At 43.6% G+C, this 25,941-nt stretch overlaps 1 protein-coding gene across 1 annotated transcript in view; it reads left to right on the forward strand.

The window, feature by feature from the left end:
* Positions 1-21,832: 21,832 nt before the first annotated feature.
* The window catches only part of LOC114879009 (sodium-coupled monocarboxylate transporter 1), a 150,438-nt gene continuing 146,329 nt past the window's right edge, over positions 21,833-25,941 (forward strand). The window contains exon 1 of the mRNA XM_029193464.2: positions 21,833-22,193. The gene's annotated coding sequence lies outside the window, so the exon portion shown is untranslated. The remainder of the gene's footprint in view (positions 22,194-25,941) is intronic.

The raw sequence follows: 25,941 nt of genomic DNA on the forward strand, positions 1-25,941 counted from the left end.
TATCGCGGTTTCCACGAAACCCCGACATATTTTCATTTTACCGCAGGGAGAGAACATATTTTCGTTACGTCGCGATCCATTTTCTTGTAATTCTTTACCCAGCAACCCTTCGATCTTGAATGGAACAAGCATCGAGGATTGAGGCGAAAATCGTGGAGCTCCTAAGATTTTTATGTACCCATCGGGGAAACTTCGAGATTAACTTAGATAGGTTTCATTTCAACATAACAGTTCGATATTTCTTCGCCGCTGTTAATCAGATCCCAATGTTTTCGACCGGAAAAGCTCGACACACCGAAAGTTTCCTGCCGCGAAACACGCGATGAATTAGCACTCGACAAGCCAGCCACCGGTTGCGGGTACCTCGAATCCTTCTCGACGGAAGTACTAATTAAATTCGGGACAATTATGTGTAAACACGCGAGCACCGGCCACGCGTGCGGTTTCGTAATTTGTGCATCATTTAGTGTGCACTCGGCTGCGGTTATTCATTTAATGTCGCAGCGGTTGTTCAACGCTGCTGGCAGCTCATTCCTGTTATTATTACAAAAAAAACACATACACTGTGTGACGTGCATTCAATTTGCTGTTGCATTAAACGTACACAGTATATCATGTGAGTGGTGATATAAGTAGAAAAGATATCATTGTTTGTATGAACAATCTAGTACACAATTAACACTGCAATTTTGATGAAGAATTAATAATCGTATCGCGTCTTCGGTATTATCGAGGATTGAAATCGGCCCTTTGATCAATACCATGCTATCGCCGGACAATTTATGTTTGCGGATGAACAAGTGATCTATGCGACATCCTGACAACTTCCGTGATATACAAGCGTATCCAAGATGCTTTATTATTATGTGAAATCGATTATTCGGTTAGCGGCATCGTCGGTGCAATAAATAATGCACAGCGTTCATCTCCTTCGCCGAGAACGTACCCTGGTTAATCCTTGCCACCGCCATTAAACACGATTTCCACTTATTTGCGTAATAAATTATCGAAATATACGGTTCTAATTATTTTCTACGGAAGGAACGATCAGCGAATTTTTCGCGGGTTACATTACGAGAAGGTACGATGCTGACGCACGGGCTCGCTTGGTAAACAATAATTAAAAGCGAATATTTGTACGTTGTGTAAACGATTCGCGACTCGATTAACACAGTACGCGAACGTGCATTTAATGGAGATAACAATTTCGTTTCCCGTCGAGGCGAATTCGTCGATGCGACGCGACGATTCGGCAATAATTTACAATCGGGGCCGACCCGATGCTCGTTGGTATCAGGCGGCAATAAAAATGGGCAAAAAAATGGGGGAAAAAAATCGAGGCCGAAGTTATTCCCATATCCAGGATTGTCGTTCGTCGAACAAAACGAACGAAATGGACGAGCCAGAGCACGACGTTTTCCTGCTCCTTCGTCACACTCTGTTTTTCTTTCTGCATTAGCCCGACCAACGACCAGCTTTCGCGAAACTTTATGGAAAAACTTCTTTCGCGTAAGAGTCGGAGTTTAAGAAAGTTCAACATCCCGCAGATGCGCCGCAACGCTTACCTACAACACGAGAAGATTTAGGGAATCGAAATAGAGCACCGTCTCGCATTGCTTGTCCCGATTTTCGTCCAGCTTGCTACCGGAAACCTAATGTCTTTCGGCTAAAGGTTTTGGAAACGAAAAACGTTTTACGACACTCTTATGATCCGACTTACAGAGTTACTAAACAGTTGGGACGTGAACGGAAGTGGCGAACCTCTAAGATGAAACCGAGGGTGCACGGATCCCGAAGGTCCGCCATCAGTAACCCGTGATATTTTGTGCGACACAGTGTGAAATAACGTATATTCGGTAATGAGTTAATCAAGAGTAACATGATTCAAAGTCGATTGCACCTTACAGGTCATCTGCTTTCAGTTTTCTATAACACTGCTCATTCGCAAGTGACCTTTTCGTTAATATAAAGCTAAAAAAGCTACTCGTCCCTTGTAGCACGTATCTTTCATAGGAAGATAAACAAATTCTCCTGAATTTCTCCCTTCCTCTATATTCTATCTCGTACAAAATTTCAATTTTCGAAAGCTGCACGCTTTCAAACGATATTGCGGATCACGGGCCTCAATTCCGATTCGATGCTTCCAAATTTTAACTCGTATGCATTCCCTTTGCAGAGGTCCAAGATATTCCCAATCTTTTTCTTTTTTCATCGAACTAACGTGCCAGAAAGATCCACAAAGCGTATTAAAAAGCGGCCAGAAAGAACGTTAATACTTTTGAGAGGTTTCATCGATACCGACAGGCGATTTTGTCTCCCGTTTGTATATGTTTTAACTCGTCTTCGAGCAAGGTGGAATTCGTAATTAAGTGTTAATTAGTTTGTCGCGCACAGCCGGGCGATAAATACTAAATATATCAGTAGGAGGTAGCGGTGTCGCAGCTATCAAAGGAAAGGGCCGAAACGAGAGACAGGTTTAATCGTGACACGAAGATAATCCTGGACTCCGGTTGTCAGTACAGATATCACCGGTATTGTACATTATCGGGGATGACTGGTAACGTTAACGTCGATACTGCTAATCACGCCGCGGAAACATCGCGTGTACCTGCGGTGCTCGTTGGATCGATAATCCAATACAGGACGCCTTCAAGAGCTTGCTAGGGAAAACTTTTTCTATGAATTCCTCTGTATCATCGCCAACAGGGAGACGAAAAAACAAAAAAAAACGTTCACACGAACGGTGTATTTGGAAATGTTTCGAAACAAAGATACCGCTGGTCCGAGATTGTGCTCCATTTCGAATTAGCATGCAAACTGAAACTCCGGACTAAGAATCTCGGCGGATGTACCCGTTTCTAGTTAACGGAACAACATTGTTATTTTTATCTAAATTGGCAGAGCTGATAGAGAAAGATTAGCGTTAAATAGCGGACATTTCACCTTGGTACACTTCGAATATCTGCTAATTAGTGATCGATAAAGAGAGGAATAAGAAGAATGGTAGACGTAAATTTAGAAAGGAATATGTGCCATTTTCATATTGGCAATCGCAGATGTATTTGAATTGTAATTGAACATACATCAGCACCGCGTACTGGAAGCCACGATAAATACGAAATTGCTTTTCCCCAGTTGCATGCAAATCGAGACAACAATTAAATGGAATATCGGGAAATTTATACAGGATCGAAATAATTCTTCGTAATTTCTGAAACGACCTCTCGCCGAATAAATGGCCTTCGACCGAACTGTGTTCCGGGAAGTAAATCAAAAGAGTCGATCATTTAATGAATAAAATGATCACGAAAAAGCTTTTCTGTTTGATGCAAGTAGTTATTAATCAGTAAAAGATTCTTAAAGAAAATGGAACTGGAAATTGTTTCCTTGAAATTACATAAATCTCCGGAAAACGATATCGAGCTTACAAGAGTTACGATTCGTGTTTATTGTATGTAGGTGCTAAGATTGAAAGTAAGAAATCCACTTTGCAACATACAACCGTATTACAATGGTCGTTCGGTAGCTGAATATATCCAGGAAGTTTTTATTTCCACGAGTTTGAGCCAGTTTCCATAACTCAAGTAGCCTAGTTATTCGTGACAGAGGCAAGTTCTGTAATTCTTCTTCTACATAATAAGAAAGTTTGTTAGATCCCTTCGCGAATACGGCACGCGCCGGATAAGTACCGACTCTAGATTAAAGGGAACCGAGTGCTCGAAGAAGGAATTTAATTCGTGGTCGACGTTTTTCACTGTTCCAAGGGAAAGATAGATGACCAAGACGAGTTTCTCTTCTCGTCACCGATGTCCCTCGACAATTCGACGAACGAGTTATCGTTGTACATCGTTAAAGCATCGCGGGAAATGAACAAACTTCCCGGGGAACCATTAAGTTTCTTAATGAAATCGTGAAGATTCCCCGCTAATATAAATCCACTTTTCTTTTCTTTCAATTCTGTTTCAACTAGTCGAAGATTGTTCTTTTCTCACGGTCTAATTTATATCCTCTTCCCTCTTCCATTCACGTTTCTCAACGAACCGATCATCTCTGATCATTTTCCCTTTGCAGATATTTTCCCGAGAATTCTCCTCGTGTTCGGTGGAAAAATTTCATCTAAAATTCAGCACGAAAGGTGCGCGTTATCGCGAGGTCGTTCTGGAGTAGGTACGATTTAAAGGGTGAATAATGTACTTCGAAAAATGCATTTCTCCTGTAGCGTTTTCATTCGCGGTCAAACTTTCCCGCGAAACCCTCGAGGAAACTTGCCTTCAGCGTTATCAATGCTATCTCCAGCTTTCGTCGATGCCAAATCTAACAAGTGTTCTTCAAAATGATTAACCAAAGGAAATGGTTCCTATTTTCCCACGTGTAACGGACGCTGTAATTATTTTCCTTTATTTCCATAAAAATACCGTGCAATCCGATCATCGAAAAGCCCTCACGTGCCATTCGAGGCTCATTTTTTTCGTCAAAATCCTGTTCGGAATTTGAAACGAGAAATGAAACACGAAACGTGCATCACGGTCCTCGGACCGGGGGGGAGGAAGTCGTAAAATTAAATCACCGTTGAAATTTCATAAAACTCGCAAAAACAATTCGAAATTGTTTTTACGATTTGATGCACGCGAATTTTCCGCTCGTCGTTTGTTTTCAAGTAAAATTAACGATGAACGAGTTAGCGATTGCAACGATCGATGCTCGCTAGAGGAAGGGCGGTAAAGGGAAATTGAAAGAAAAAAATAAAATATAGAAAGAAGAGAGCAGCAACCGAAGAAACAATTAGAGTGGAGAGAGTGGAAAACCGAAAGGAGGTTTTATTTTTCGCTGCGAGTCGGGGACGAAACAGGAACGTCGCTTATTCGGTTGGAAAATGGAACGCAACGGGGGCGCGAGCGAACCTCTTGGCGACACAAAGGGAGCGTAATCGACGGCGAAGCTTACTCTAAATTACTAGGAATTCAGGTATACTCGAGCGGCGCGGTTAGGATAGCAGGGAAGAGCGAAGAATGAATAATGCAGCTGGAAAAATCCATTGTTCGCGCGGCTCGTCCGCGCCACGTCCCTAACCTTTTGCCTAAGTACACAAGAGAAAACTCGCCGAAGAGTTATCTGCGAGCATTCCGGAAGATAGAGAGAAATTCTCGTTGGCAATCTCGCAAATGGCCGTGCACGCGAACTTCGTGCCGTCGCAATTGAAGCAGCGCGGATGCGCCGTTCCGGAATTACAATTCTCCCTAGGTTTATATCGACCCTGTCGAACTACGAATCGATCATCGTTCACACGACCCGGGTGCAATTCCTTCCGCGGCAAGCAGCAGGGAAAATCGTCGGGAAATCGACCGAAGAACCTGTGAGCGTTATCGCCGCATGAAAATCGCGGGAAAATGGAAACGATTGCCGATCAGGGACGAATAAACTAATCGTGGAAAGTTGTTAGATGTCGGATCCGATAAGATATCTAGAAGAAACTCGAAGAATTCTAATTTATGTAATCAAGGTTCCTTGCACTGTGCTCGGACGATGAAGTTGGAAAATTAAGGGCGCAACGAGAGTAGATTAATTTAGTCGATTCGATCGAACATAATTGTCGTATCGATTCGGTGCAGCGAACGAATATAAATTCCCTGGAGTTAGTCGGACGACATAACTTCCCTTAGCGAACTCGACTCGTTTCTCTAGAAGTTCCGAGAGAGGAGGCTCGACGCGAAACGCGGCACGTTTTCCAATAATTCAATTTTTCCGGAGACGCTACGCGTCCAGCGTACGTTGCATACCGAAGCACGCGAATGAAGAAAAAAGAAAGAAGAAGGATAGAAAAGGAAGAACCGAGACAGGGGTGTAATTTTTCTTTAGCCAGCAGTTCGAAGCGCAAATGCATCGAAATGCTCGTCGCTCTATTAGGCTATCGCGATTCGAACGAGGCTGTTTTGGCCCCGAGGCGTGGCGGGACTCTGCAGGGTGCGATAGCTCGAGTTTGATAGACGATAAAGACGGAAATTGCTGGCAGCGATCGCCGATAAAAGCTTGCCATTGCCTTACGCCAACCAGTCCAACTTTGCCTGCTTTTTCCACTTCCCTTTTCGCCTTCTATGTTTTTCAGCTTCCTTTTGTGTTCGATTTTCCTCCCCGATGCTCTTTCAACCTTTCCACCCCCCTTTCCTCCCTACAATCCTTAATCCGTGTTCTCTATTTCTGATCGCGGCTACGTCTCGTTTCCTTGCTTCGACCATCCATCTCTCGTTTTACGGTTTAGCTACCTTTTAATCTTTCCCTTCCCTCCGCTCTTTCAGCTCGCTCCGCTACTCGTTCCCTTCCTAGATTCTTCCTTTTATCGCGCGATTCGATTGCATGCTGCATACTTTACACCTTCCGCGATGCCAGCCACGATGAAATACTCATATTACGTAGCGCGATTACACGGTGGAAAAGCTGACGAACGATTCGTGCTCGTTATCGCGTTACAACCATCTAACAGCGAGTATTTCTGGCAAACTCGATTGGTCTAACCAGTTAAGAAGAGCCGATGTTAAACAAAGAAAACACAGAACTTCTCTATTCGTAGATTCGATTTTTAAAATATCCCAAAGTACATCGAGATAATTCGTTTCTTCTCGTTGAACATATGGGGTACGAATCGTTCTCGACTCACATTTGCGACAGCTGTCTCGTACGTACGAGTGAAAACCGACCTGAACGAGGAACAATGACGAGGAAGTCGACGATTTGGACTCATTAAACTCGATGTTGGAAAATGAAATTGCTTGAAAACGCGTTCCCTCGTATCCGTTGCCTTGCCCTCAAGTATCGCGTACGTAATGAAGAGAAATGGTCGGTAAAGGCGCGTGTTGTCGGCAGAAATCATCAATCATCGTGAAATATTTTCCCGATGGCTATGCCTACGGATTAAATTCCAGCTTGTACCTTGTAAATCGTACCAGCAATGGCGGTTCATCTCGAATGAATGATCACAGTTGTAATGGTCTCGTGATAAGCTGACGGTGGTTCCCGAACGAGTTAACAAAACGTTTCTCTCCGCTCTGTTTGGTATCACGGTTAATCGAATCATTTTCGATATTAATCAGCCGAGAATTTGAAATCAAACGACTCTGTCATTTACCCATACACGGTCTCGAAGCTCTCACAATCGAAGCTCCAGCATCGCAATAAAACTTCTACCCCCAAGAATTGGAGCAACGTTACGTACTGCAATCAAAGTATTGTTCCCCAACGAGTTTCGCAAAGTTACCACCACTTTTCGAAAGGTTAAATCGAGTTGGCTCGTCCGGAGAATTTATTTCTGAATCGACTATACCCGAGTAAAGTTTTAACGTGCAAGTATTTCGGATAAGTGTCCGCTCGTTTCTATCGCATTCGAAAGAGCTGAAGACCCGAAATCACTTTGTCAATTAGCATCATACAGCAAGATAGCTCGCAAGTTGCCATTCGCTCAGAAACGCGTGGCCAAGTTCCGGAAAGTTTACGACGTCCCGTCTTCCGGTGCGTTTTGCATGCACAACCGTTAACGAAGTTGCGTACGAAACGCGGTAGAAATTGCGACCCTTGTCCCGGAAGGAACATAGATCGATTCGCGAATACAAACGACGAGTGATTGGCTGATAGCACCGTTCGACGCAACCTATTTGCATGCACTATGTTCCTGTACGAGGTAGCTTCGTCGACAGGGGGATGGTATTTCCTTATAATTAACAATTCCAGATCGCGTGTAACACCGGAGTCATGGGATTAACCTCCATCGGGAAGGAAATTGCATATCGGTGACGATTTATCCGTGCGGTGAAAATGAATTTCAATGAAGTAGAAATTTCAATTCAGAATTTATGAATTAATTCAATCTTTTATCGATGCGGAGAAATTAAAACACGGGACAGATCTGTTCGCACCGCAATCACGGCTAGTTTCGAATCAAATCTGTTTCTTCGGTGCACTTGGAAACGTAGGCTTCGTGCAATCTAACAGACGGCCGATGTTTGCCGAAAATAAATCCGGACACTGACGAGGAAACGAAACAGTGCACCTCGGGGAATAGAATTCCAGTAGGTCAGCGTGATTCCTGCTTTCCTCCTAACTCTAGCTCTCTCCCCGTTTCTCGACAGCAAGAGCTTTATCGCGCCTCGCTGGCGTGCGGATGGCTCGATTCAACGGTTAGCCGATGCAATTTCCGTGGACGTCGGTGGAAAGAGTAACGCCCGCGAGGGTTAAGAAAAATGGAAGCCAGGATAAAACGAAAAAGTCGAGGAAACACGAACTCGTCTCTTCTCGGTGGACGTCGTGTGAAATTATCTTTCTCGACGTTACGTATTAAAAACTCATCGATCTGACGAGTGAAAATGAAGAAAAGTCCTATCTGATCGATCGGTAAAACGTAACGCTTCGAGCAACGAACGAGGGTAACTAAGAAGGATAATGAACCTGGTGGAACCCAGTAACTTTCAACCGCAAAACACTAATTGCATGGGATTAACTCTTGCTCGCGCCTGCCCTGAGAAGCAACAAGAAGAGAAGTGGTTACACTCTCTGGCCAACGGTGGATGTAGTAGCAGACACTTCCTCGCCATTTCGTAACAATTCGGTTACAGCAACGTGTACGAAGAGGTTAACCAAATCCACGAGATATTCCGTTTAAATTACGCGTGTCGCGTGGAAAGGACAAACCCTGTGGGACTAACTCTTAATCCCGGATTTTAGTGACTGTCGGATGTGATTCTGACAGAGACTCGTCGAAAGATAGTCGGGTTCGTTACGTCTAGCGGGGGTGTCGTTCGTCCACATCTGGACGATAATTTCTCGGTTAGTTGACGGTGGTCGAGCATCGGTTGCTCTGCTACGTACAAATGTCCGATCGGTTGTTGTGTGTCTCGTACACCTGTTCCCGTACGTGGTTGTGGACGAGCCTCGGGATCGTACGAAATTGCATGCAGTTGCTCCAACGTAAACCAAATGTACGCCGGATTAGAGATTCATAACCTGCGACCCCTTACGCCACCCCATCCTGAACGAATCGAGGACCGGGGCTAATCTGCAACGGAGACTCCTCGTTTATCTGCGCTTTATGGACACCGGAGCCATCCGGGTTATCAGGTTCGCGAAGCAAAACCGGCGTCGTTGTATCATCCTTCCAAGAGAATTTCGTCGGTGCACGCGCACCAGGAAGACGCCTCGATTCGAACAAATTGAATCCCCGGGCTCGCATAATCGGCCAAATTAAGCGGCGATGCTGCGCGATATTCGGTTTCTGCAACGATTGCCGCCAGTTAGAAAAGCGATTTCTGTTACGATATCGATTAATCCGTGCCCGGTAATTCCCATCGGAGTTTAGAGCCGGATACGCGTTATAACAATTACAAACCATACCGAAATTTATATCGGATTTATAGAATCTGGATCGGCGCGATGAGAATCTCGTGCTGTATAGAATACTCTGAAGCTGGTCTTGGTTCCTTTGCGGCCGATTGCTGTCCAATATATCTTGTAAGCAACATTCTCGAATCATCGAGAAGGTACACAGAAGGGGATTAAACGCGGGGTGTCATCGAAAGGGCAGCCGGGCAATCTTTCACTCGACTAATTCACCACCTCCATCCTTGAGCTTTCCTTATTTATCCATACGGTGTTTCTACTTCGCCGCTTCCAGCGAAAGGGATTTTTATTTATGCACCGTCTGCTCGTTTCCGCATCGATACGTTTCCTCCTCTGCGACTTATCCCTGGCTAAATGACCCGAGAAGCATAGTTGGGATAAAGGATGCATTTAATCCTTTGCCTTATGCAATTTATAATTCAATTTTAAGCTTAGCTCTAATATTAATATACAATTTCCATTCTGTTTTATTCTTCTTTTCTCTGATCTATAAATATTCGTTTCCTTAAACTATTTCAATTCGTATATCTTGACCCTTACAATTTCGAATCGAGGAAATTCTTTGAAAAACAAACCGTATGCAATGCACGTCTTCACCGAGAGAAATAAATATGGATCGTCGTTGCAAATGTTATTGGAAGGAAACGGGAGACGAGAAGTGGATTGGAACCGGTGGGTTTCGTAGAATTGAATTTAGCCATTCTCTCATTATTTTATCGACGCTGGATGTTTCTCTGTGTACAAGGAGGCCGGTAGATATACGTGCCTTGCTTGTTGCTTTACCAGCATCCACTTTGGTTCTGGGTCCCTTAACGAGCGAACAGTGCAGGATGGTTATACGCTTTTTCGCGCGATTCTATGCTCGTTTCGTTCCACCTTTTTTATCCAAGCCCTTTCTACTTCGTCCGTCCGTGCCCGAACGGAGAGAAACCTTTGCGAAATTGCAAGAATTATTTGCACTTCTCTCGCATTTCACAGAGCTAACCTCGGGCTACGTTTGTAATGCAATCGAGCAATTAATTAATGCCACCCCTTTCACGAACCGGTTCATTATTCTTGTAAATGTAATTTCTGCAAATATTTTCTTTTTTCTTTCAACCAGTGTCGAATGAAAGGATAACCGTTTCCATACATAAAGCAAGATTCTCTCGAGTGTAATTTGCAGAGACAATCTGTCTTTCTTCCTTTACTTCGTCGAGAGGGTAAGTAACAGAGTTTTCAAGTGGAATAAAATTATAGCGAAACGTATAAATATAGAGGGAATGCGAGGGTGGCGAACAAAGTTCGAACGTCACCGACTAATGCACAACGCCTGTAAACAACGAACTAATTTCCAAAACGCCAATTCCTGCACCTGTTGGCTTCACGGCTTTATACCGCCGCCACGGCACAACGGCCACCCTTTCGAGAATACTGAATAACGAATATTTTCCTGAATGGCACTCGCGTGCGCGACACGGCTAAATGACGCAAAAACGTGGCGCGGAACAGTCGGGTCCCGTTCGCTTTGAAGTAATTTCTCTAATAGGAAATTTAATCCGACCCACTGAACGGAACGTTGAAATTAATCAGGCTGATTAACTGCTTTTATTGATCACCCGCGACGAAGAACCAGCAATTTATCCGAGTGACGGCGGCGTAAGGACGGTATTAGTTAATCGCGAAAAGGAAAAAAAAACAGGGGGAAAATGAACGAAAAAAAAGAAAGAAAGAAGAGGAATGAAACAAAAAATGAAAAACGTTCCATGCGAAATGTGTAACGGACCATAAATTCGGACATACGAGCGAACCATTTTCAGAATGGCGTTCTCGTGTTTTTTGATGGCAGTCGAGGTAACACAACGAAACCTTTCGAGCGTAGTTTGTCGGCTGCAATACGCATTTTATGAAAAACACGAGTGTAATTGAAACCATGAGAACGACGAGTGTTCTTAAACCCTTCCGTAAGTTACTCGGAATCGTGAAAACCGTGCTCGCATACGCGTTCCCCTAATAATAACCCGAAGAAAATGTGGCATGAGTCCGGGATGGACAAGCTAAGCGAGGGCGCAGGTATTTCCGTTAGAATTTTGAAGGAAAATATAAATGTCCCGTACAAAGTATGCGGTCGGAAGTCACGCGACGGAAGCATTTTTCCGGCGTACCTTTTGTGCTGCCTCGACGCACGGTATCTCGTATATCCTAACTTTTTACCTAATTCCGCAACTTGGTCAACGTAACGCAATAAAGTTTTTCTTTAAAAATGACAAACAGAAGGAACGAGGCTCCGGTGTAATATTTTACAGAAGAATATTTAATATTCTCTTCAATGATTTGCATAGGGGAAGAGAAAATTTCATGAACATCTTCAGATTTTCGAGGCGATAGTGTACATAGAGTATGAAGATCGTAAAAAGAGGTTATAGTTTAAGCAGCCAAGTGGGATGAACGTAATTTAATGGCCACTGAATGTATCTCGCGTTATAAAACAGTATCGTCTTACACGCTCCAGTGCATCCCGTATAAAAGTATAAGAACAATAAAGGTTTTAGTCCCAGAAGACGACGGGGTAGAATCGTAAATCGGACGAAAGGTAACGATCTTATACGCTTCGAATTACTGGGAGCAGCAATTTTCTCGGGCCATCAAGCCCGCCAGAACTGCCATAAGTTTTGGAGCTACAAATTAAGGGAGGAACGATCTGGTGATGTAGAGGAGGACACCGCCCAACTTAGGCTCGTCGAGGCCAGGCCTGTGAATTTGCGGGTAGCTATCCCAACGTTAATCGAGAACTAACCAATTAACTTTACCACGCACGGAATCGGTTTCACGAATCTTGGCCCTCTCTACTGATTAGTGGCGGAGTGAAAGGACGAATAGGGAAAGGGTGACCCTTCCAGCAATGCTCGTTCGAAGATCGTTGATAACGCGACCCGAGAACAACGTGGAATTTATTTCAAATCAAGGAGAATGATTAATTAACGAAACTGTTCGCTTGACAGAATTTTGAAACGCTTACACGCATGTTTCTCTAATGATTAAATTTTTTAATTAGAATGGTATTTCACGTGTCGCGAATCGGTATTTAGCATGCTATCAATGATAAGCATTTACCTCTCGCGGAAGTAATTGAATGACGACAAACACCGAGTATCTGCATTAATTAGCGATCGATTTCAATCGACGATGCCCGTTCTCGCGAATGTCTCTAAACATTTACCTTGCGACGATTAGTAGCGGCATTTATCGCGTTCGATATCGATTATGATAAAGAAATCGTTGAAAATATGGTGAATCCACGAAACCACTAAACGTAATGTAACAATGGCGAGTTAAATATCAAGCGGCTCGTGAAAAGGGGTTGGAACAACGAGTTTTGGGATTAAAATGAAATTATCCGGTTCCATGTATTCAAATGTCCGGCCGTATGAAGGAGAATGTTTTTCTACCTCAGGCCGGGATGTTATTTAACCCTCGAGCCTGCCACAAGCACTTCCTATTAAGGATTTGCATACTTTACACATCGCTTGTTTGCTGCCAGATTTACGGCCGGCACTTTGCTATGAACTCTCGCGACTTCGTCCATTATAGCCAGCCCTCCTTCTCCTAATATATACACTGACTCTTAATTGCATGCCAATGCTTAAAGGAGATAAGTCTCGAATGACGAAGCAAGAGGAAGAACGGTACGCGACGGGGATGCTACAAACGGGCCACTTGAAAATTTCAACGAATAAAAAAATCTCCACCATAGGGTTCTCCGAACACACCAAGGATCGGTAATTTCGCCGAGATTGATCGACGAAGCGCAAAGTGAAAGCAAAGTCCGTCGATTTTAGCCTCGGCCTCTTCGCACGAGCGAAAGGGTAGCGTTAATTGAGACGGGGGCAGCAGAAGGCACGCAAACGTGTCGCTCGTTTCTTTGTTCGTGGTAATCGCGGCCCATTCAGCGTTTTATCAAGGAAGGATAGACAACGGAACAAAAGCTAACCGACGTGTTCCGTCCAAAGCCGATCCCGAGGGTGCGTCCTGCTATCTCTCGACTCACCCTTTCGTCGTTGGTTCGCCTCCGCTCGTGGATCGATCGCTTCGACGAGGATGGGGTTGACCATCCCGCTAACATCATCGATGGATCCTAACGCGAACTTCGTCTGCTTGACGAGCCTCGAAAGGGATTTCTCCGCTGAAACTCGTGTGGTAGAATCGACGAGGAACGATATAAGCAATAGGGAATGTGGGTCGCGACTGTGCGTCATTTTTAATCGGTGCCAAATAAATCAAACGCTCGTCGTGCTCTAAAAAATGTATAGAATGTCGTGTTTCTGTTCGACAGAATTGTACTATAAGATTTTAATATTCGGCTTTGCCGTTCCGCGTCCTGTATTTTTCTATGTTTCGATTACGATACTTCTGGGAATTTCGAGATCCCTCTTTGATATATTTCTTCATTCTATTTCGTACAAATCTAATTTGTCGCGAGTAAGGTCTTTACAGGATCGATCCGACCCTACGTGTTCGAGGCACGTTCTTTCATTCTATTCGTCCAAGTCCGTTGTTGTTTATGACTGATCCAACGGACGGATATATCGTGGGTCATACGGAGCTTCGAAGAAAGGAGAAAGTTTACGATTGACATGCGGTATCGCTTGGATATTGGTCAAAGTAAAAAGAAATAAGAAATTAGAGACCGATCGAATCACGGTTGCTCGAGATACGAGCGAAGAAACAAGAGAGCATGCACTTTCCTCAAAAGCGTAAAGGAAGCAAAAGTTTCACCGTCGCTTGTTGATCGTTCTACATCGCTAACCGAATAAACCACTCCAAAGTGACTTTGCTACGAAGTGAAAAGCCAGGGAAACCGAAAGGAACAGCTTGGTAAAGGCTAAAAGCGAACCCCTATTGCCTTTGCGCGAAATCCATCAACCGGCTTCCACGTCGTCGAACGATCGAAACTTAAAAAGGAATCTGTAGCGGTGATCGTAATTCGTTCAATAGGATAATCAAGAAAATTCCTGATCGTTTCGAGGCATTTCGAAAAGCCATTTGCGCCGATTTAGACGCGTTTCGGTGGCGCGGGCCGGGTAAATTTGCGAGCTGATGGAACAGGCGTGGAGAAAAGTGGACCGCGTGTGGAAGACCAGACATTAGCATACATCGAACGAACAACGGTGCGGTGTGGCCGCAGTTAATTAGAAGGACAGAAGGGCTAGGTATCGACGAAATGGCGAGGCGTTTCAGGCAACTGCTGCCAACGGCTACGACTCGTCCGTAGGACTGCGTAATCGAATCTAATGGTGACTGTAAACCGATGCTAATCGATAGACCACCGCCACGACATCAGCCTTGCCAGCTGGGCCATTATGCGCAAGCGATTTGCAATTGGATTTAGAGAGGACCCCATCCGAGGAGGCAGCAGCACACGCTTATCCTACATTTGAACCGTTCACAGAACGTTTAACTTGCTACTTTATCGAACTTTCTGGGGATTACATCGATTATCGATCGGTTTCGTTGACGTTACCTCGCGTCTAGCCTTCAATTCGCTTTTATATCGTAATGGACGCGATCGTTCCGGCTGTGCTGTTGGGGAACGCAGAACCGTTCGTTTACTTCCCGATAGAAAATTCATCCGGTACGCCTTTTTAGAAATTCGTAAAGTATCGCGAAGGGAATAGGCTCTTTTCGACGCTTCTATTATTTAACAACGGAGCGAAGGGATGTGCTCGCTTAGCGAGATCTTTGAAAAAACAGCTCGAATTAAGGTTCACATAATGCAAGCTGAACTTCTCACGGAAAATTTACTATGAAGGTTTCAGGCAGAGTGCATCAATGAACTAACGAATGAACTGAAATATGTTTGTACCTTAGACGCAGCACAATGATAAACGTTATTGCTGCTGTACTTGAAAACATAATTTATATCTGAGAATGGTAGAGCACGCAGTTAAGTTAAATGCATGCATTTCCTGAATGGGCCAAACAAAGCAGGCATAAATCTTCCGAGGCTGGCACAATTTTCTCCTCGAACGGGAAGTTGCGATTCATGCAGTCCCTTCGCTGAATTCGGGGAGCAACATATTGTCGAGGAAACGGTTTTCTCGAAAAGCTCCATTATTACCGTCATTTCGACGCAGACGCGTCGCGTGAAATTTTCTTCTCGACTTTTCTCTTTTTTTTTTTTCTCTTCCGCCTCTTTTGAAACTACCTCCATCAGGTGCTTTGTTCGTAGAACCTTTATCCCTCGTGCACGTGAAAATTTCAGATCAAAATTCTGCCTAGTAGTTTGAAAATAATTTAATTACCAACGTTATTAATTTATTTGCATCCTGTGTCACGGTACGCACGGCTATCTCCTCTGCGAGATTAAATTTTAAAGAACCTCTGACCATGGTCCATTTTCACTTGCATCCTTCGCAACGAAGAATGAATATTTCCGTTGGCGAAACTTCATTAATTTTCATCACTGCCACGATACCTGGCTGTGTTTCTTCTACAAGATGAAATTAATTTCGCGAAAGGCACGTTTGCACGAGGAAATTGTTGAACCAGGGGGACACGGGTTTGGCGATTATAATTACGAGTCGAGAGTTACAGCCGCGCACGGCAACGAGAGAATAGTCATGAAATATTCTGATCCCTCCCATAGGAAGTTTCGTCCATGTTTAACAAAGAAATATTTAATAGAAACGCCCTCCACAAAACTGACTTGGTAACAATTTTCCACCATAACGGAGCTCTATTCCCTGTTCTAATAATTAAAGAACACTTGATGAACAGATCCTTTTTAAATTAATTTGTATCTAAAACGAAGGATGCCGTTCTGAAGTTTTCAACGGAATAATTAGGAAGGAAAATCGATTGCAACATTTGAAAGAAGAAAATTTGCTAATTGCACGTTATATTTAAAACGTTACCCCGTCGTTGCGAGGAGGCAAGGATCGTTCGTGCGATTGGTCCGTTCACGTGACTCGAATTCCTCGAGAGGTTCCTGGAGAGACAGAAGATTGCGAGCGAGGAGGACGCGTATCGAACGTGATCGATTCGAAACAAACGTAGCAATATCGACGAGACGATAAATCTGTGGGACGGACAGAAGCTAGCATGTAATAAAGTCTTGGCCCGCGAGAAACAATCTCTTTATAAATTACATTTATTGACCGTCCTTCCAGCCCCTTGTCCCTGAGCCAATAAAACGATCCCTGTCCATCCGTCTACCAGTTGTATTACGTCAAGCCGAGCAATAGAGCTTTTCATTTCGAGAAGCAAGAAACGAGCATCATAGCGACGGAATGTTGCTTGTTCTTATCAAATTGCAGCGGGTAATTGAACGAAAGGTCTGCGCCTGACGGACGAAAATTGAACAACAAACTGATAAGCTGAAACTTTTCAGCAAGAAACAAAACTGTCCTTCAGTTAATCCGCGATACGTTATTTGAAAAGCGCGATCACCGATCACCGCTGCCGACACGCCCTCGAATTCAAGCTATAATTTTTCATTGATTTTCCCTTTATTTTCTTTTTTTTTCTGACTGAGAGCTCTCACAAAAGACGTTCAGACCTATCCATCAATTTCGCCGGGACGTTGATGATTATGTACAACGTACACACGTTAAAAAGAGAATGCACGGGACGCGATATGCAAAAATCCCCAGCGCTATACAAAGAACACAGAATTTCCATTTCATGCGCCGCGCCATCGTTGTTTTATTTCTGTTGATTTTTATTTACGCGTTTATTATGGGGATATAACGTTGCCGCATTGAAAATAAATCTCCAGTGACTTTCGTAATTTTACACGGTTTCTCGTTAACGAGATTGTTGCGCGGACTCATCGGTCGGATGAAATTTAAATGGGATTCCTCCGACTCTTAATCGAGAGCGGATGAATGGAGAATGAAACAATAACCTCAGTCAGAGTATTAAAATATAGTAAAGCTTGATGCAAGAAAATAAGAGATTTTCGAGGGTAAATATTTACAACGATTTACGGTAATAAGATATTTAACTTTCGTTTCAGAGATAATCAGGTATCGTTGATTTCGTGATCAAGAAAGCTTTGCGAAGACAAGGAAATACCGATATCTTATCACGAAACCACGGATTTTCTTAATGAAACTTTCACAGAAAATCCGACAAGCGAATCGGACAGAGAAGACCTCGGTAATCGGTTGCAACCCTGCTCCCTGCCTATTTGGGATCCACCTTTATCCCTCGAGGGTTTTAGAACCGTCGCTATATATATGGCCGAGCTGAAGGAGAAAAGCTGCAACATCGTCTGTCTGGTACACGCAACGAGGGCCAGGCGGTCGCTATTAAAAGCTCGACCGGCGTGGCGCGAGCTAAGGCGCATTAAGAAGCTTTCCTACGACCCGAATAAACGCCAGAACGACCGGCTACCAAGAACGCTGTTCCCGGTTGCAGTTCTCGAAACAGAAGCGGCCACGCCAAGCGTAAAACATCGTAATCCCGATGTAGAGCAACCGAAGGGAGCAAGCTAGACTATCTCCAGGGAAGGCACGGAAGTTCGGTGCTCCTTTCCTGCAATAAACTCGCCCCGGCATCGTCTCAGTTGTTGTTTTGGCTGTTGCAATAAGACGAGCAAACGCGAACATATGGGCAGAGAGAGAAAAAGAAGGGAATCTCTTGAGATGCTCCTTTAATTTTGAGCAACGAACGAGTTTCGTTTTCTGATTTACACTCTGCCCACGGTAGCTTACAGACGCCGTTTAGAACTTGCGAACAAGTCGATTCTACTTCGCTTCTTTTCTTCCTTCGCAGAATGTCTGTACCGGTTAGACGCGCCCACCCTTTTATCGGAATTCCGATTTTTATTCTCCCGGAACGGACGATATTATTTCCAAGTTACCGCGCGACGTTTCTTCGCGCCTGTTTACGAGAACGAGAGGATACAAAGGGACAGAAGTACGGGCTGGTAATGCCCGTGAGAAGTTTCAGACCATCTATAGGAAGTACAAAGTTTCCGATGGTTTTTAAGAACAATAAAGTTCGACCATCGCGGTAGACAAACTACAGTTGGCTCGGATTTAAATTAAAAGCAGAAAAATGGAGCTGCAGCGAGTGGGATAGCATGGATTTGCATTTCATCCATATAGCTTCCTATCTTTTTTCGTTTCTCTTCTTTATCGAGTTCTGACAGAGACGAACAGCATCGGCGAAACACTTTGAATACTTTCGATTGAAAATGGAAAGAAAAAAGAGTCTATCCGTTTCTTTACGGTAAAAAAAAAAGAAAATGCATTTACCAATAGAGGGAAGGGAAAAATTCGACCATTTCTCATTTGAAATAAAATTCTCCTAGATACGCTCCTCCGTTTGCTTTTTGTGACTAAAGGGAAAAACATTCGACTTTCGTACAAATGACGAAAAGAAACGGGGAAGCCAGCCAGGATAACCGAGAGGGAGGAAGGATTATTCCGCGGAGTTCCAGTTTCTCGAGGCGTACCGATTAATAGTTTCGTAACCGCTGTACCCCGGCGAAGGACGAGCAGGAAGAACGATCGGAGCCAACGCGAATTTATGTTCCATTAAATCTCCGGCTACGATACCGCGAGGAGATCGATCGACAAGCCGAGAGAAACATTCGCGCGTGAAACCGCGATCGTATACGTTTCTGTTGTGAAACGCTCCTCGTCTTTTCGGCCGCAAAGTCTGCGGAGAACGTTTCGATGGATGCCGAATTCGGGCACTTTCATTGATTTCCCCTTGCCCGAAACTGGTCGGTTGACCTCCACGTTTCTGGTTAACTGATCAAGCTCCGCTCAGGCCATAAATTATCAGAGAACCGATCGCGCTTGCTTTCCGAGTTTAAACCCGGCGACCGTATCCCCGATCCGAACAGAAGACGGTTTTAACGGGAAAACGCGAAGCTTATCATCCTATTCGGTCCCACGTCCTTCCTTCCCTTCTATGTACTTTACAAAAATTGCATCCGTCGATCAGCTAAATCTTCGGCCGCCCTCCGATCCCAAGGGAATTCGACGTTAAACGCGAACGGAGCGTATTCAACGGGACGGATAAACGCTGTTTTCATTCGTTCGCCTCGAAATGTTTTATGTTAATAGAACATCGCGATACGGAATCAGGAAAAAGCGTTTCAGGAGCGGTTCCTGTCGCTGCATACGGCGAACGGAAAATGAGAAGAGACGAGAGAATGAACGATAAGCCAGGTAGCAGAGAGAGAGGAGGAGGAGAAAAACGTGGACAAAGCGATTGAGAGCGAATTGGAAACGATCGATTCGTACCGTTCGATCAAGCTTCCGTTACAGTTACAACGATCGTTAGCGTTACGAGGATTATCTGAAATCGGTTCGAGACTGGCTACGCCTCGTTCGTCAGTCGCTGTCGGATTTAACTGCGAACTAGTCGATTCTACTTCCGGAGACGAGTAACTAGGTTCCGCGTGCCTATGGCTTCGACGAGTATCCGGCGAACGCGCGATAAACCGACTCGATTAAACCGATCTGATTCTGAGAACCCTACGAGCTGCAAAGTACACCGGATAGAGGATAGATTCGACCGGATATCAACCCCCCGAACGCTTTTCCGTTTCTCCTAAGATTTTTCAATCTATCTCGCGAGAAACATCGTAAAGTTTCTCAAACGTACCAATCGAAGGTGTGCCGTGTCTTTTCATGTAAAATGAAAATTGAATTCGACGCAGAAATACGGAAATCTGACGTGATTCGATGGCATAAAAATACCAATTTGCAGTTTACAATTAACATTCAAAAGCAGCTTTGAATTTAATCCTAAATTTAATCTGAAAACCTTATAATTTTCGTTTTACCAAAGGGGTTTCGAGGACTGCTAGAGGTGCAGAACTCTGGAAATCAACTCTCTTCAAACGTTTTACATTTTAAATGAGATTTTTCGATCAATCTAGCGGAAAACCCTTGGCTCGTAAAGTTTCCTTGGATGTATCGGTTAGAAAGTCGTTAACAGAGATGACTCGTTCGAGAACGTTTCGTTCGACGCGATAAACATCGGACGAAACCACGTAATTTTCCTCGTAAAGTAAGATATATTCTAGCTAGACATCATCCTTCGGGTTTAATTCATCCCCGGCGAAGCAACCGAGCTAGTAATCGGTAAAGAATGGATGGAAGCTACGATCCTCTTAAACGAAATCTTAAGCGGATGGTTCAGAAGATGAAGCGACGCCAAGAGTAAAGAGTAACGAATGAATCTTGTATTGCGATTAAGGATTAAATTACTAACACCTTCCTGTTTCCTTCCCTTATTTGCATAGAATTTTCGCTTGAATCGTGGATGTGTTTGAAAAGCGGTCGTTTCCAATGCGCAAAGAGATCGATATTTAATTTGGACAGCGACAAATATTCGGCTGCCTTCAAGTCAATTTTCGGATCAAATCAAATCACCGTTAGATACGATACGTTTGCTTTGCTTTGCGATGCATATCAATATAGTTTCCATCGGATTTGCAATATATAAGCCGCAATATTTATCGAAGGGACCTCCTTCGGCTACGCGATTCCAAATAACGTTCGCGATAGCACGCGCCTGGAATTTATTATAATCCAATAACCGTCTATCTATGGGGTGCTTCGTTTACTTTTACCGGAATATCTCTGTTGTAAACGAAGGACAAAAGGTTTCCATCTTATACGATCTTAAAAGTAGGTTAAGAACTTACTAGATAGAAAATACATTAGGTAATGAGTAATAAAAGTGCTAGTTAATTAAAACCCTCTCGTAGGTGATGGGAATTATTTTTCCCACAAGCTGAAGTCACTCATAATATACAATTTTAATATACAAAGCATATATATTGCAAAGAACAATTTCAACTCTACTTGCAAAAGATAGACATAAATTATGTTGAAACTTTTGCATTTTTACAAAAAATTAAGTTGCGCCCACGAAAGGGTTAGACTTCAGCTGTAGAAGTTATATAACAAAAGAAATATAAATTATATTACATGGATATTTCAGAAAGTACACATGGGTTAACGATGAGTGGCTATATTCACTCATAATGACGAAAGAGATAGGTTAACTCCTAAGAAATATAGTGATCGTTGCATCCTACCTTTACGATGCGATGATGGGTGCAGTGTAATGCAGAAGTTGGTGATTTTATTGGAAGTAGCAGTTGACAGCAGTTTTCATTTGGCAAAGTAGTCGTAGTACATCGCTGCTCGTCTTTCTCGTACTGACTCGACTGAAGTGTACACAAACAAACGGCCGGCCGTCACAGTATCGTTCCCCCCGCCACGGATCGTTTCGCGAAGCCGGTTTCAATCCGAGTATTGTTGATATTTCGAGCTCAGATGCTCTAAGTAATTTTCATTCGGTATTGTCGTCGCATATCGTACACACGTGCCCTCCCTTTCCAAGTCAATCACATCGCGTAGCACGCTCGAACGTGTTCAGCCAACGTATTTCGATCGAACGTGATAATTTTGCGTCTCACCACAGTCATCATATATCACATTACAACCGTTTCACATAATAAACTACAATTTGTGTCAATTTAACGCGATATCACCGCGATTCCCGTCAATTTTCACACCTTTTTTACGGACGACGCCACGCGTGCCTCCCGCCATTTGACTACCGACATGAAAATACATACGTCACTATTAATCGATCGCGCTTCGAGTTAGTCGCCGCGTTCGATACACGGATCGATGAAACGTGCATAATGGCGGTGCTTCGGAATATTGTTGACGTGTTCGGTTCGTGCTCGTGTTTTTAATGAAAATTTAGTGTCAAAGTGAGAATTTTTCGAGCCAATTACGAGACTACGTGAAGCCCAACCACGTGACGAGTGTTTTAAGATGCAGCTTACGGTGAGTACTAATTTTATTATTCTAAAATTTGTTGATTAATTTGGAGCGTCCTTCTGAAGTTGTTGGACTCCATATCGAATTCACATTCCTTTGTATAATGACACATTTATATCAAGCGTTTCATGTTTTTCTATTTTACTTGTTATTTGATTATTGTAAATTTAAGTAAGCTTCCGTAGCACCTATACTGTTGAAACCGAGTAACCTTTTTCTCTCCCATTTATGTACGCGGAGAAAAACTTCAGATAGAGATTTTTCACACAGAAATACGACGTAGGGTCCATGTGTCTGTTATTGATACGAATCGGGTATAACGACATAGGAGTCGCGTAAAAGCTGTAACAATGGTAACCATTCCCCAATAGGGATAACATTTATTGCTATAGCCACCGGTATAATCCTTTTTTTTTTACGATTCGTGGAAAATACCAATGATATTGAGATGTTCGTTGTAGACGTTCGATTCATCGCGTGTTTACGTCGATAGAGGTCGCAGGACCAATCATACAGACAGAGTCCTTGCCTTTATTTTTATGAGAAACTGAGAAACTCTGAGCAAACATCGTAAAGCTCCCTTGATATCCTCTATTCTGGTTCGGATTTCTTCGATCTGTAATTAGATCCACATCATTTCCAATGGAAATTGTGATGGATGGAAATCCGTATCAATTATACACTCGATGTGTTTACGACGTTGAAATATCTAATTAAACGCGACCCGATAACAGTTTCGAACCGATGGATAATTATAATACTCCAATTTAACCTGGCTAATCACGATGGCAATATTCGAGGGGGGGTGATCTTCTATTTTTCACCTATCGGCGCGACGATTGTTTCCATAATTGCTGGAGGTATTTTACAGGATTCGGTTAATCAACGAGTTAATATGAAAATTGCCTGGTTAAATATTAATAACGAACGGAATCCAGGTCGACAACTGACGGTAATTAAACACCGTAACCATGCTAAATCATTCAATAAAGAGGTCTAACAGAGTCAGGAAGGGGTTGTAGGGAGGATATATCGAAATACACCGGCAATAAATGCAATATCGTGGTCCGTTTCATTCGATTATCAGTAAGCTTCCGTATTACCAGTATAATAATTGCACAAAAGTTACACGTTTTCATGTTACATTACGGATAAAACGCGGTTACGATTAAATTACGTTTTCGGAATCGTTTCTCGTTGCACCGTTATTTATTATCTTTCTGGCTCGATTTCGTGTTTGTGCTTAACGAATAAAGCACAGATAACCAGCAAATCGGTTGTAAATTGATACGCACTGGTTCGCGAAACTGAGCTCTTTAGCTTCGTATTAACATCGTTAAACATCGTACAATTGAGCGCACACGTTATCATCGTTAAGCGTAATGTTTTCAGATATTATGCAGTCGAATAGCCGAGTAAAAAAAAAAAAAAAGAGGCTCTCCCGTCGACGAAAAGTTATAGCAACGAGCAATATAATCGAACTTTTGATCAGGTTCGTTGATTTATTTCAGCCGGTGTAAATATCCGCTTTCCACTCGGTACATTTTCACACGTCCACGCACTGTGTCGCGTCGATAACGGAATACGTCATTTTAACGAGGCCATGCGTCAGGGATAGCCCATCAAACGGTCATGAATAATTCCTTTCTTTCATCCGATCGCTCGTAAAACGCCCCCTCGCCGCCCCTTGCCCGATCGACTCGAAAGATCTCTTTCCCCGTTCGTTTCTATGAATCGCGCTCGTCGAAAGAGCACCCTTCATTTTCAACGTCAATCAACGCGAATAAAATTGAATTCATTCGGTGTATCATCGATTACGAAACGTTTTCAATATCGACCGCTGTACCAGACCCCTTGTTCTCTTTCGTTTCGAAACGAATTGAAAATGAAATTGAAAGTATAAGTCGCGCGTTGACTCCGAATAAATGGCACGTACAATTTAATGCAATCAAAAGTGAATAAAACACGGATGATATTTCTGTAATTTTCTGAATACCATACGTATTTCGAAGTTTAATCTATTTCTCGGTTTTCATCCGACTGTTCTGTTTCCGTTCCTCTTCCATCCACGGCGAGCTTTTTGTTTCGATTTTTTGCTACTCCTGTAGCCGTAGCTTTTCTTCTTTCTTTTCGTAAATCCCGCAGTCTAGTTTCTTCCAACAAATCCTACTATTCTATCTCAATGTTTCCACCCTTTCTACCGGTACCTCGACGCAACCACGAATCCCTTCTTCGTGGTTGACCGCATTTGTCCCACCTTTCTCATTTCGTCCAGAGATTCGACAATTTGCTTCCTTCCGACGATACGTACACTGCTGATCCGGCAAATCCGTGAACTTATGAACGGTTCGCGGACGAAAGGGTGCGCTTAGGAACAACGTGATCCGTTCCTCGGAACGGATATATCAGCGAGTCAGGAATACAGATGGTGGGAAGAGAGGAAATGGAGAAGGAAAGGACGCAGGAACGGGTGTTACGTGTCAACAAGAAACGATCGGGTCGGAAAAGAGTTAGAAAGCCCGGGGGATCGTAGGATTAGATTAAAACTCGAAATCGAGTTGTCCTCTTCTTTCGCGCTCGGTCAAATTTACTTTGCAAACATGCCACATCTTCGCTCTCGCGCGAGATACGTCAGCATCTCGATCCTTCGCCACCAACCCTTTCTATTTTTCCTTATTTCCACCCGTTTGTTTTCCTACCTCGCGCTTATTATTCTTCCCGTACCACCCTACCCTTCCGTTCTTGTTTCTTCACCCACTTTGCATAAGCGCGAATCCTTTTATCCGAGGATGAATCGAGCTGCGCGGACAACAAGTAGCAAACGAAGTGGTAGTTTAATAACGTTAGCTATGATTGGGATTGATTTTCAGATTTCCTGAATTATCTTTCCAGGGAAAGTTTGCTCGCGAGAGTGATTCATTTCGTTCCGTAGTAACGCGTTGCAAGAAGTTCCACCTCAGATCCATTCGACTTGCTGAGAAAATTTCATTTGCCTTTCAATGTCCGTGCCGGGTCTTTGTTCCCGGATAATTACTGCTGCGTTGATTTCGTTTGGCTCGTCGCCTTCTCCTTCGCCGGGTACCCGGTAACTCGCCCTGCGGTTCTCCAAATGAAATTGACCTAACCCTAGCGACACGTGCTTTGTCCGCTTCTCCCCTGTCCTCTTAAGAGATTCCCTTCGCGTTGCATTACACTTTCCTACGAAAGTTACCGTCGCATCCTTTCTTTTTCCCACGAGAAACGATCCGTCGATCGTCGAACAGGATTCTCTTTGGATACCGTCGCTCGAATCTTTTCCAATAACAGCTTCTCCAACGGCATCGCGACGATTGGCTCGCGTCGAGACGAATCTCATTTGCACGTCGGAATTCGCGTTCATCCGGCATTCCGGATCCGCGTTCTTCGACGATTAGTATTCTGACGGTTCTCGCGTCGACTGCTTCAACGAGGATAAAAGAAGAAGAAAAAAGAAAGATACGCTGGTCTGTTCTCAAACGAGAACACTCGGAGAGAGGAGAACCATGGCGAGAATTAATTGCAATGTACTTTGATTGGGAACGTGTTTCGAGAGTTCGATACAAACGAAGGGAATGAAATTGTTCCTCGTAAAGAAATACATACGCGAATCGTTTCAGCAGGATCGATGGAATCCCTTTTGTCCCGTCTTTCTGTTACTTTTATCCGGGTATCTTGTGGCACGCTGTTAGCCATTGTTAGATTTAATTAAAACCCTGCCTCCCTCCCTATCGCGAAT

Source organism: Osmia bicornis, chromosome 9 (assembly GCF_907164935.1).
Source record: "Osmia bicornis bicornis chromosome 9, iOsmBic2.1, whole genome shotgun sequence".
Taxonomy (NCBI): domain Eukaryota; kingdom Metazoa; phylum Arthropoda; class Insecta; order Hymenoptera; family Megachilidae; genus Osmia; species Osmia bicornis.